Source organism: Chionomys nivalis, chromosome 15 (genome assembly GCF_950005125.1).
Source record: "Chionomys nivalis chromosome 15, mChiNiv1.1, whole genome shotgun sequence".
Taxonomy (NCBI): domain Eukaryota; kingdom Metazoa; phylum Chordata; class Mammalia; order Rodentia; family Cricetidae; genus Chionomys; species Chionomys nivalis.
In genome coordinates, this window is record NC_080100.1 from 19,847,098 (window position 1) to 19,860,633 (window position 13,536).

Below are 13,536 nucleotides of genomic sequence, written 5' to 3' on the forward strand. Positions count from 1 at the left end.
AGACATGAAGACTGAGGGTTTTGGATTTGAACCGTTTCTCCACTCTCGGGGGGCATATGGCTTCATGCTACAGCACTCTGGAATTATCCTCTCCAAAACAGCACCAGAGCTCCCGAAGCTCAAAAAAAAAAAAAAAAAAAAAAAAAAAAAAAAAAAAAAAAAAAAAAAAAAAAATCCGTGTGTTCTTGAAATGAGAGAAAGACATTCATGAATCTGGCTGCTCGCGTCTGTTTATGCTGTAAAGAACAGCCGTCGGTATTGTTACCTCAGGAGACCAGGGTTATTTTATTCGCGTGCATGTTGTGCGTGCTATCTTCCCAAACTGGCCTACAGCGCCACGAGGTACCGTGTCCCCGGGAATCTTAATTGCCTGGTCTATTAGAAAAGAACATCCGACCGTGGCTGGTAATTGAACACGGTGCATTTTGAGAGCATAAAAGAAAGGTCAGATAGAGTCACACAAGTTCTCAGTATGTCTTAAGCCGTCCCCCACCCATCCCCTACCCCCACCCCCAAAAAATATAAGAAAAAGGAGGAAGGGAAAGCCTGGGGCTGCAGGAGTGTTCCAGAGAGCGAACTGCTCCGGACTTCAAACACTGGGAGTCATTCTGTCAAGGGGAGGGGGCGGGCGGGGGCAGGCACTGGGCCTCTGTAACAAAGTCCTCCTCTCTTTGCTCCCTCCCACTTCATTCACTTGCAAATCAGTGTGTGCCCACAAGAGCCAGCTCTCCCGAGCCATAACCTTCCCATCCCGAGAGCTGCAGTTCTAGCCACAGCAGCAAGAAGCAAAGAACCGGCAACCGTGGCGGAGGCAGGAGCATCCTGGGCTAGTTGCAGGGTGTCCCCAGGATCCGGAAGGCGAACAGAGGTGGGTTCGGTCTCTGTTGGTAATGCCGGAGCTGGTGCGTGCGTTTTCTCTCTTTCTTTCCTTTTCTTTCTTCTTTATATATACATAGCTTTAATTCTGTAGTGTTGATGGAAGCCAATCAGGGAAAGAGAGCGGTCCTCTGCGCCGGGTGTGTGCTGTGCGCGGAGTTGGGAGGGATGCTCAGCCGCGAGCTGGAGTGCGGGCAGGCGCGCGGGTCGGGCTGCGTTGGTGGCGCTGCTGTCCCTGCTCAGGACCGGCGCCGCTTCCCGGGGAGCCTGGGCGCCGCTCCTCCGCCGCCTTGGTAAGACCGAGCCGCCTAGGGGTTTGGGGGGGGGGTGTCAGGGAACAGAGCGGACTAGAGGAAGCTGCGACGTCCTCTCCATGGGGCTGGCAGAGGCGGCCTGCCGAGCGAGCTCCAGCTTTGCAAAGTTGGCTGGTCAATTACCAAGGGCGCTAGTGCGTGCAGGAGCGGTGGAACCGTTTGGGGATTGATTTATTTCCACCCACCCAACAATACAAAGGTCTGTGTGTTGTCTGCTTGGGCTGAGTTACGTTCTTTGGCTTTGAGGGTAACGCAGAAATTAATTCAGGTAGTCTGAAAAGTCTGGAATGCTCCCAATAAGGAAAACTTACAGAGATGGTTTGGCTGGGAGAATGAGCTAAAGAAAACTGTTAGCTTGCATGTTCGGAGCAATGCCTGCAGGCTTCTATAGGACAGAAATGCTTAGGTTGCAAGGCAAGTCCGACACTGGACTTCGAAAATGGATCACACTGTCCAGGGAAAAGTCATATGGAGACGCCACTCGCGGATGCTCTTCCATGGCTGCATACACACTCACACGCACACACGCACTCACACACGTCTGGGGGAGAATGCCTTCCTCCGACTGTTTGGAGAGCAGACCTTGGTGCGCCTGATTTTAGGTGTCAAATGCGAGAGCGGAATTCCCGCTGCGTTCGCGTGGAATTAATGAAAGCAGTTATAGCAGCGTCCTACACTGCAGCAAAGCTAGGGTCACTTCCTCCGTAGTTATTTGCCTGCCAAGAGTTACAGTCCATCTCGAGATGGAGATGCTGGCGAGGTCAACGTGGTACTGAGAAATGTTGTCGCTGCTGCAATAAAATCCATATTTTATGGGACGCTACTTGCAGGTCTCTGTGTTTGCAAGAGGCTGGCCGCCTAACTCAACTGCTACTGAGAACATTCAAGAACCAAGAAGTTTAATCATGTGGAACATTCACACATTTCCCTCTCCCACTCGTTTTCCACCCTATGATGACACTTTCTTACGACAGTCACTGCAAGCTGTATCAGCCTGTGTCTCTTCACTTTCACTTGCTGAAGTCACACACTGTGGACCAGAAAAGATATTTCCTTTGACAGTGTGGCTGGGGTGGGAGATGGATGTTAACTGTGAGCTTTCCTGGTGGTTAATAATTCAGGGGTTGCAGACCCCTCCTACGATGCTAACGGGGGGGGGGGGAGAAAGAGAGAGGGAGATGTGGCTAGTTAACCGTCAACTCCTCAGAGAATGAGTAACAGCCTTGTGAAAGATTGCCAAAGCTGGCTTATTTTCCTTCTTGCCAACAGTTTTACCTGACAATGGAAAACCCTCAGGATTCTTTCTGCTTTGGGGGAGTGCGGGGGGGGGGGGTGTTGGATGGACAAATGCCTCCCCATCTAGTTTGAGCACAGTCCTTTGTGTGTGAGCATTTGCATGTGACTCTGTGTTGGTATTCTGGAGAATCCAAAAGCCAGTTGTGACCAGAAAGGGAATATGATAAAGCGGATAGCTTCATGATGTCATGAAGAGGGCAAAGTGCATGCAGGTGCCATATTTTTAATGCAGAAAAAAAAAAAACTTAGAAGAAATCCAACAGAGAACTGTGCCTCAGCCCCCCCCCCTTCTCTTCAATATGTTCTAATTAACCAAGTGTTGGGGTGAAATAAAGAGTAGACGTTTTCCTCCCTGGTCTCATGGCTTGTGCCATCCTTTGGAAGCAGAGGAAGTGATCAATTTCTTCAACAAATACAAGTACATTGCCGAGAGAAAAATGTAATGATGTAACTCCACTGTATTTGTCCACAATTATCTTTCGCTGCCATTAGGAGGAAGTGACAGTCTGGTGTCTCCAGGGGGATTTCCAGTCCCTCTCCTGGTTGGTTTTTATGCCAATTTATTGCAATTACATTTCTCAGTGCTAACTCTGCAAAGACAGTATGTGGAGCGAAAGCATTTTCTCTCAAGTTGTCGACTATCCAAACACCTGTGCCTTACCTCCCACAACCGCCACTTCCCTCAGCTTTGTGAGGACAAACTTGCCATGAAGCATCCTCTTCTCTCGGGGACCAAACTGAATGCCTGAGATGCTGGTCATCCGCTGGCATTTCTAGAAATCACATCGTGAGGGATCACATGTGATCCTTTGCTAAAGCAACAAGTTAGGACAGTGGCTTCGGCAGGTCTCACGAGTGGTAATGGGATGGCTGCCCCATCCAAGGATAAAAACATAGATAAATAGTGGAAAGTACCCACCTTCCTTGGGAATTTCTGTGTGGGCTCCCTTTCTGGCTCTCCTTGCTTTGTAGTCGGGGATGGCAATGTATTATTAGGGCTTCATATTTCCGGCTACCGCAACTTTCCTGTTTAATTGGTAGGGACCTATAGTGGACCACTCCGGCCTCTGCCATGCAGTTCAGGTCTCGCTATGACAATAAGATCCGGTCTGCTTTTTCTTCATAGATGTTAGCATTTTCCAAGCAGAATCTTAATACTTGTCTCATATCTGCCATTTCTATAGTTCCCTTGGAACTTCTGACATATTTTCATAATTTTCTAAGTATGTAGACCTTTGGTCTTCTTCAAAAGTCTACATATGGTTCCAAATCAAAAGCAATGGCCAATTAATCATGAGCGTACCACTATCAAAATCATACAAGAGTTTCCTTATATATTTTCCTAGAATCTTGTCAAGGCTCTGCTTCCTAAATACCATCTTACCAGCTACTAAGAAGGAGTTTATACTTATGATTCCAACTAGTAAAGACTCTTGTCTCTAAAGAAATGTTTGAAGAAAAAAAATGTTGCTAACTTTGTGCTGAAATAGAGGTGTCTAACGGTAAGGAGTTCACATTCAAATACGCATAAATGCCAGGCAGTTAAGATGCACACGTTGCCCTTGTTCTGATTGTTATGTGTCATAATTTTTCTCTAGGTTCTAGGTAACCTCTTTTGGAAAAATATTTATTACATTTTTTTTCTTTTATTTTCATGTGTGTGTGTGTGTGTGTGTGAGTGCGCATGTGCACGCATGCACACACACACACGCCATGGTACTTGTGTGGAATCCAGACAACTTGCAAAAGTAGGTTCTCTGCTTCCATCATGTGTATTTCCAGGATCAAACCCAAGTCATGAGGCTTGGCACCAAGTGCCTTTACCCACTGAGCCGTCTCACCAACCCTAGATAACCTCCCCCTTTAAAAGCTCCGCCTGGAACTCAGAGTAAGATAAGTTCTGGAGAGTGAATCAGCCTTTTCTACTGACAATCTTCAGCTTCCAACTTCCAATGGAAAAATCAGTTCTGAAGTTTGAAATGTGCTGCAAATGAGATAACACCCTGCAGAAGCCAGTGGCCTTGTCCCTGCTTAGTCACCGCAGCCATTCACCGGGGTCCGTCAGAGTTAGGGTCTCATTTATAAAATAACAGGCAATGACTCAGTTTAAATTGCATTTTTCATACTGTCTGGGCCTAACCAGTGTCTACTGAGCCTACCTCATCTGATTCACAAAAGGGGAGGATGTAGATAATCAAACGCCACCTATTCCTGAATAGTGTTTCCTTAATACAAAGATTCCAGAACATTATGGAAGTTGCAGACAAAACGAAAAGTTAAAAGAAAGTTAAACATGCATGCACACAAGGGAGAGAGGAAGAGAAAGGGGGAGGGAGAGAGATAGTGGAGGCAAAGAGAGAGAGAGGGAGAGAGAAGAGGGAGAGGGGGAGAGAGCCCATTAGTGAAAATGTTCTACAAACCAGGGAAGAAATGCAGAAATGTAGGTTGATCTTGCTTTACTTTCCATAGGAATGTCTCTCTTAATTTTAAGGTAAATGGGAGATTTGGAAACATTCTTGGATATCAACCATAATGCTTTTGTTTGAACTTGCTCTTGTAAAAATGAATTTGCCTATAATTCTAAAAGTTCCTCTTTAGGGTAAAGGCTCCTATTTTCAAAGCAGTCCTATGAGAAACTTCAGATTTTCCCTGTTGAACTAAGTGAATATAGTCCTTGTATCACTATTAACCCCAGAGTAGGAACCAAAGGAGCCTGAGAAAACGTGTAAATACTCTTTCAGAAAGTTGGTTCACTTACGAGATGAGAAACAGTCAGATTGGTTAAGCCAAAAACAGTTTGGCCCGAGGGAAGCAGCTTCAGCCAGTAGTCTAGCTGTTCAAGACTAGACTGTTCAGGGAACTTCCAAGACTGCCAGTAAAAACACCTGCTGTACTATGATTACCTCGAGAGCACCTTCATAAACGTTCCACAAATGTGAGTGCAGGGGGCTGTGTCTCCCATCCACACAGACTTCTCTAATCATCCCATCTCGTCTCATTATTATCTTGGCATCAACACTGTTGAGTACCCAATTTCTCTAGCAGTCAGACCACCTTTCTGAGATTTATAAAAAGAGTTTAATTTAAGTCACAATGCAACTTTTAAAATTTGATTTTGCAATATTTGGCAGCACAGGTGGAAAGCTTCTACCAGTAGATACACAGTGTTCTCATGGAAGAGAACAAGTTTTGAAGATGAAGATCATAATGCTAGCTTGCCATGGGGTCTAATCTATCTTCACAGCTCATCACTTAAGAGTATACCGTGTCTTTCTATAATTTCCTAAATAAGTAGGTCTGACCAAAGATGGTCAAGAAACCTAATAAGTCACATTAATGAAAACTGGCAACAAGAAAAGTTAAGCTGAGGACATGGCCAAGACAGAAACCGAAAGAGACGAATTCCACGTCCGTTAGAACACAAGAATCAAAACAGAATAAAACATGCCTGTTTCACACGGGATCTCTTTCTTCCTCATAAGCAGGGTACTTGAAACTCAACTGCACCCTTAGCGTGTTCATACACACTGCTGGTCTCTACTCTGGAATGCAAACCTGAAAATCAACCTTTAGAAATTACCACCTAAAGAGATGATCATGGCTTGGCTATAAATTAACCAGATGAGTATTGTTTTAATGTGGTCAGATAGTCATCAGAATCAAGAAAGTGTTTCTTAATACTTTAAAGACTAGCTCTTTCCTTTCTCATCTCTTTCTTATCATACAAGTCAAACAGGTGGCTCTGTCTTCTTAGGAGGCCTGCAAGCCAAGTATAAAATAGTGATTTAGACAAAAACCAACCAACCAACCAAACAAAATGACTTGTATGGTAGAGTGAATGAAAGATGGACCTACCGAGGTAGTTCCCCCAACACCTCCACACTTGGCATGGAAGACTTTTAAGTCTACAGTACTGTTATTTATACATATGATGAAGAAGATTTAAACACATACAGAGAGAGAGGTTCAGAGTTTTTATTTATTTATTTTATGTATCTGAATGTTCTGTCTCTCTCTGTGTGTGTGTGTGTGTGTGTGTGTGTGTGTGTGTGTGTGTGTGTGTGTGTGTGTATGCAATGCATGCGTGCCTGGTGCCTGCAGAGGACAACACTGGAGTTACAGATGACTGTGAGTGGCCATGTGGACTGAAGTCAGGTTCTCTGCCACAGTAGCAAATGCTCTTTAACTATTGAACTATCTCTTCAGCTGCTGAGTCCAGAATTTGTATATGTCTAAATAATAATAATGACAAACTAAGCTTTACTGAACTCTCCTATAAAGTCATGCAATGTCCTAAGCATTTTACTCTAGTTGTGTTTGGTGAGTTGGGGTTTTTTATTTGTTTTTTTTGTTTTGTTTTTTGAGGCAGAATGTCTCTCTGTAGCCCAGGTTACACTGGAAACCATTATGTAGCCCAGGATGGTTCACAGCCCAACTCAGCCTATCTTGAGCTTAGAATTCCAGGCAGGAGCCATTTTGCGGGCTTTTGTTCTGTTTGTTTTGCCTGTGTGCATGCGTGTGTAACACATGCATGCCTGGTGTCTGCAGAGGGCAAACAAAGCATCAAAACCCCTGGAACTGGAGTTTCAACCTAGGGCCTCATATACTCTAGGCAGGTCCACCACTGAGACAGCTCCCCAGTTTTATGCGCACTTTGCATCATAACAATCACGCCGTAAATCAAAGGGGAAATCTAATATGTGTTTCCTCTTTACTTAGCCCTGCCTTAGTTTGAATTTCCAGGGAATTTTCCTTTGAGCCAAGCATTTAATGTATGTGCTGTTAGCAAACACTTGCAATATCTTAGAAGTGCAAGTGTGACTCTCTCTCTGAGAAACCCTGAGCAGCAGAGGGCATGGGAATGATTGAATTATTTTGACCAGAGGAAAGCAAAGTTGAAGGCTAAGGAGAATGTTTCTAGGTTACTCAACTTTTAGATTGCATTTGTAATCACACATTAGAGCTTCTAAACAGTGAAAATCATATGTGGGCTATTTGTCAGAGCGTCATTATCTTCTCCTAATAAGAGAGCTTCATTGATGGAGGAAGCACTTTGAGAAAGTAGCTAAAACTGAAACCATTCGTTTCCCTGATGGCAGGGAACAACCCGACTTCATAGTAAGTACCTCTAAGTACATTAGTCCCAAATCATAACAATAATGATACAGTATGCCCAAGGCGATTGGGATGCTGAGTAAGAGTGTATTTATAGAACTGGGATGGTCACTTGGTCAGGAAAGTCTTGCTGTACACCCATGAGGACCCGTGTTCAATCTCCAGCATCAGCATCCATATAAAAATCCATGCAGGGTCTGGACTATGATCCCAGCACTGGGGAGGAGACAATCCAATCCCTAGATCTCACTGGCCAGCCAACAGAGCCTAATCAGAAAGGCCCAGATCCCAGATCCCAGTGAACAGACACAGTAATGACATCCAAGGTTGCCCTCCACTCTCCCATGTACTCACACTGATAGGATGGATTTATATCCTTCCCTATGTGATATGTAAAAGAAGTTGTTTGCTTCCTGTAAAGCCACAATTTCATTACTTTATTACTATCACTATATCGTAACTGCTCTCAATAACTTTAGCATGAGTGAGGGGGCAGGTCTTGTATAGCCCTGGACCCAAAATCCCCATGTATTGAAGGACTGCCTTGAACTCCTTTTCCTCCTGCCTCTACTTCCCAAGTGACGGGATTATGGAAGCCATGTACCATAAGGCCTGGCTCTGAATGGATTCTTTTCAAAGTAAAATTCCATACGCATATGCACACAAATCCAAAAAAAAAAAAAAAAAAAAAAAAAAAAAAAAAAAAAAAAAAAAAAAAAAAACGCCAAGGAAGGAAAAAGTAGTGAGAGGGAGGAAGAGCTCTTAACACCTCGGTCACTGCATGTGACAGAAGGGTCACCATTCTCCTTTGTTCTCTCTATTGCCACTTTTAAAACATCATGTAGTTCATCCAGCCTCCAAAGAAAGTTTGATAATGAGACATATAATCAGATAATGTGCGGCATGAGAAGGTTCTCGGGTACTTCATCCCATACCAACCATTTGCATATGAGATAACTGATAAGCAGGGAGCTGCAGTGTGACTTATCTGCGGGTGTACTACATTCATTTTGTTCTTTAATCTCCCTCTTCTATAACTTGATATCTAGTCACTGGATGTCATTGCTCTTTGTCATTTCTACTTAATTCTTGCATTAAAAATTAAAGAGGAAATACAGCTACGGTATTGTTGTTTGTATTTTATAGCGGTGCAGGCTTGACAACGAACCGATAAGAATAGAGATAAAGGCTTCGTCTAGATTTCTGTGTTTCCACATTTTTTAAACTTCTATTACAAAGAAAACTTTTAATATCTCCTTCAAAATTTTGTTCCTGTTTGGGTGTTGGTGGTGCACTTTGAGACTTGGTTTGTGTGTAAGAACCTGAGGACAGTTTTGAATGATCCTTACCCAAATAAATGGCTCTTCCAGATATTCAAAGTCAAGAGTTCATCTTTCAAAAGTAAATTTACTGGTTAGTGATTAGATATGAAAATTAATGGCAACATTTTGTGTGTTTCATAAACCTCCATTTATTCTATATTAAAAACTCAGACAATGACCTTCCTTTGAAGTTCGAATGTCAGCTCTTTCGCGAGAGTATATGTATGGATAAATTATGCTGGCTTTTACCTTGGCAAGATTAAAATCTGGCAAGCAACTCAATGTCAACTCTTCCCCCTTTTAAAAAATAAAACTGTTAATGTTCCATGAAATCCAAAAGCCCTATGACCAATGGGTTGTATAATGAATGTCTTCATATTGAAAAATGAGACCTCGTTCACTTCCTTCTTATATGGATGAGCAAAAAACAAAGGCAACTTGTAATTACAGAAGAGGCAAAAAAGGCAAACTCTACAAAACCACTGGACCAACAGGTATCCTTGGGTCCTGTAATTACAACATACATGGGAATATAGCTCAGTGGCAGAACACTTGTCTAGCATGAACAAAGCCTTAGGTTCAATCTCTAGTCTCAAAAAAATAAGCCCTATAGATATTAATTCTAATATTTAGAACCAAAGTGATCTTTGACTATCTAAACATGTCCTCTAAAAATGTACTTTTCCAAGATGATGGCCAGAATGTGTCATAAACAATTAATTTCCCCCACTTGATTATATAATGGATTATTTAGCAAGCAATGACAAATTTTAAATTTATATCTAATCTACTACGCAAGAGCAAACACAGCTCATCTTAACCAAATAACTAATAAAAGAGATGCATTTCTCCATAAAAATAAACTTCATATACTTATGGACAAACAAAAAATCTCTAAAATGTTGATTTGTACTTTAATGTATGCATTTTTACTTTTAAAAGTGATGGTTCTCTCAGGGATAATATGGCTTTCATCCATGAAAGCAAGTGTATCATGCTTTTAACTGCAAGAATAAAAATGAATTTTATTAATCTATCATCCACCTTGTAGAATGTTTAAAGCTGTTCAATTTCACATTCAAATGAAATATTCTGAGATCTCCTTAGCAACATGTACTAATTCAACACTGATCAGAGCAGTGTGTGGTCAGACTAAGAAATCACCAATGCAAAATGACAGAGCTCACCATGACTACTACGTCGCTGATGAAGCCTAATGTGGACCACATCAAGCTACTGTATCTCCTAGCAATTATCCTCAAATTAAGCTGCTTGCTTAAAAGTACCTAGTTGGGATTTTGCCAGTGTTTCATAAAGAATTAAATCTACAGGGGAACCTTTTGATACCTCCACTCCTTTTATCAAAACAAGGGATGTTTGGAGCAGGCCCTGATTAACTAGCTGGAGGAAGCAGGATCACTGGTAGTTACTGTCCTCAAGAAAAAGAGGTTCTACTCTATCGCCCCAACATGCCAGAGTACCAGCTGGGCAGCACGTCCTACCTCCGTAGAAAGCAAAGTGGTCAACCTGTCAGCTGGCTTTGAAGGAAATGCGAACATGCCAGACACATCTCTGAGGCCTGCATTTGACATTTTCATACCATATGTCTTAATTGTGTTTCCCCTCTGCCAGTTCCCCCCAAGATCCTCCCCACCTTCCGACTCACCTAACTTTGTCCTTATGTTCTTTCTCTCTCTCTTTAGAAAACAGACACAAATAAAAAACAAGAAGCACATGAGCAAATAGACACTTCAAAAATGCAAAAAGGAAATTCAAAACAAATGAAAGACAAAAAAAACCCCAACATGCCTAAACAAAGCAAAATGAAACAAAGAGTTTACAAAAATACCATTGAGTTTGCTTTGTGTTGACCAATTTCTCCTAGGGAAGGGGCCTGCCCTGAGGTGTGGTTAATGTACGTACCCAATGACCATCCTTTGGAGAAAACTGATTTCCCCTTTGCCAGTGGGTATCAACTGTGGATACCATACTCCTAAATATCTCTAGAAGGATCACTGTGGTTTATAAAACAAACAGACAAACAAAAATCTCCCCATCGTTTGAACGGAATTTAAATGAACATATACTTTTTTGTCTTGAAAAATAATAAAATCATTCTAGACATGGCCACAGAAGAGTACCCAGCAGGGCAGTGTGCAACATGGATGCTGATGATTAAAATGGCCACTTTCATCCCAAACAGGATACTAAATGGGGAAAGTGACTTTATTTAAATATGGAGGTTAATAAAATTCTCTCAAGTAGCTAAATCCCATGTGATCTAGTGAAAGAGTGGAAGAAATTATTGAAAGATGGGGTTAGATTGATGGGGAACTCTGGAGCCAAAGGTGGATTATCACACTGATGCTCTGAGCGCTCACAGAGCCTCTGTTTGCTTCCCAGTTTTTCACTACACTAAAATGAAACTTGTAAATGATTTGCTTTCTTACTTCTTTCTTGTATCCTCATCTTTTCATCATGGTTGATTAGAATTACCAGTCGCCAAAGACAAGGGCCAAAGTTTTCCCATTTAATAATTAAAAATCTGTGTGCTAATGTCCACGATGTTATGAAAAAGAACTTTAAAGCCAGGAGTGAAATTTGGACTGTGTTACGCTCAACAATATAGAGAAGCAGCCACGAGGTTCTGCATGCTAAGGAGATGCTGTGCTTGTCGCATACTTTCCAATTTAGGTTCCATCTGATTGACAAGTGTTCCTCAGGATGATACTCAGCCTAGAGTTTTGGGGAAATTCATTATTTGACTCTTTCCCAGCAAAAGCCCTTCTGATACAAATAGAAAACGCTTTATGGAATAGATAAATCTAGGTTGGGGGGAAAATGAGAAAATGGCTTTGAAATATCGCTCTCCAGTCACAAGATCAGAGTTTTAGAACGATGGCAGCACAAGTGACCGAGCACAGCATACGGGCTCAGGAAGAACTGACTGATGGGCGAAAATCACCCGCCAGTTACAAACAGTTCTCCTGAAGAAACATTTTTCTGATTTATTTTCTTTCATCTCATTCATGCTAGTGAAAATATAATTTTTCGAGCCTGTGCTGATAACTTAATTTTTAATAACTGACTCATTTAAAGGAAGTCTATTTCAAAGAAAACTCTGTCAATGGTGTCCGGAGAGCCAGAGGGCTTGGGGTTAACAGGCTGCTGAGTCTTCAGAACGGAGCTGCCCGACCCTCTCCTCCTCCAGGCAGACTTCTTGCTAAAGTTGGTCACAAGCATCGTAGCTTGGAGCCTGATTAACAATTTATGCTTTCCTAAGCAGATTACAGAGTCTGACAATTTGATTTCTTTAATTCTTAATTTGTGTTTGGAGACAGAACATACTTCTAGGTTTGTGCTTTTCATATATTGTATTTTAAGAAGCCAAACCTAATCTAAACATTGTCTTCCTGAGAATTTTTACCTTTACAGTTTTAGTATCCACATGTAGACTCTCCCCCCGCCCCATAACTAAGACAACTGCTTCCTTGCTTGGTAGGTACATGACTTTTTTTCACTTCTTGTTGAAATGATCCAATGTGTTCCCTCATCTTAGGAAGAAAGACGATAGGAGGGAACGAAGAAGCATAATAACTACAATCTGTCGCTCAGAAAGCATTCACACCACTTTAGGCATATTCTAAAGATCATTCCAAAAATGTAAATTCAGTCTTCTCAACAAGACCCTGAAGTAAATACTGTCAGGCTCCCCTACTTACAAGACAAAACTGGGAAACAAAGCACTTTTGCTCCTTGTTCCAAAGTCTCACTGCTAGTTCTTAGAAGGTAAAATGTATTCCTCTGCTGTTTTAACTGTACATTATGGTGCCCATTATGCTTAATATGTAAGAATATACTCACATGCCGGGTGGTGGTGGAGCACGCCTTTAATCCCAGCACTCGGGAGGCAGAGGCAGGCGGATCTCTGTGAGTTTGAGACCAGCCTGGTCTACAAGAGCTAGTTCCAGGACAGGATCCAAAACCACAGAGAAATCCTGTCTTGAAAAAACAAAAAACAAAACAAACAAACAAAAAAAAACAACAAAAAAAATAATATACTCACATACTCACATGTATGCATTATGTATTCAAATAATGAGTGCATGGGTAATGAATTAGATAGGTGATAGGCGATGAGGATAAATGCAAGTAGATAGATTCGAATGTGTGCATCTCAAATACAGAAGTAATGGGTATACAGATTACACACACACACAACAATTTATTTCTCATAACCCAGAAACATCATAAGAAACTTCCCCCTTCCTTCTCACCCTCAACCCCTTAGCCCACTAATCTGTTCTCTTATAAATTAGGTCAACTCATCATAATCCAAATCCACAGATTTCAACCTCAAGAAAACCATTTCACTTTAGGTCCGGCTCTTCAGTTTAATTTGAATCAATCTTTTAATCACTTGTTGTTGCTCCCAAAGGAAAGCTGGCCAGAGTGTTTGGAAGGTTCAGATTCATCGTTCATTGGTTAATTCATTCTATAATATTTATCGAGAGCCCCTGTGCCTGGCTCTAGAGAGACCGACAGAGGTAATACAACATACATCAGCTATGTAGGAGAAATGGATTTTATTCCTCACTCTCTGTCCAAGGTCA

At 42.0% G+C, this 13,536-nt stretch overlaps 1 protein-coding gene across 3 annotated transcripts in view; it reads left to right on the forward strand.

Annotated features, from left to right (window-relative positions):
- The first annotated feature begins 544 nt into the window (after nt 1-544).
- Cdh6 (cadherin 6) overlaps nt 545-13,536 on the forward strand; it is a 137,272-nt gene continuing 124,280 nt past the window's right edge. For 2 of the 3 annotated variants that reach the window (XM_057789587.1, XM_057789589.1), the window contains exon 1: nt 545-868. The gene's annotated coding sequence lies outside the window, so the exon portion shown is untranslated. Of the gene's footprint in view, nt 869-992; nt 1,170-13,536 lie in introns of those variants that run through there. The other variant, XM_057789588.1, reaches the window with a different exon arrangement.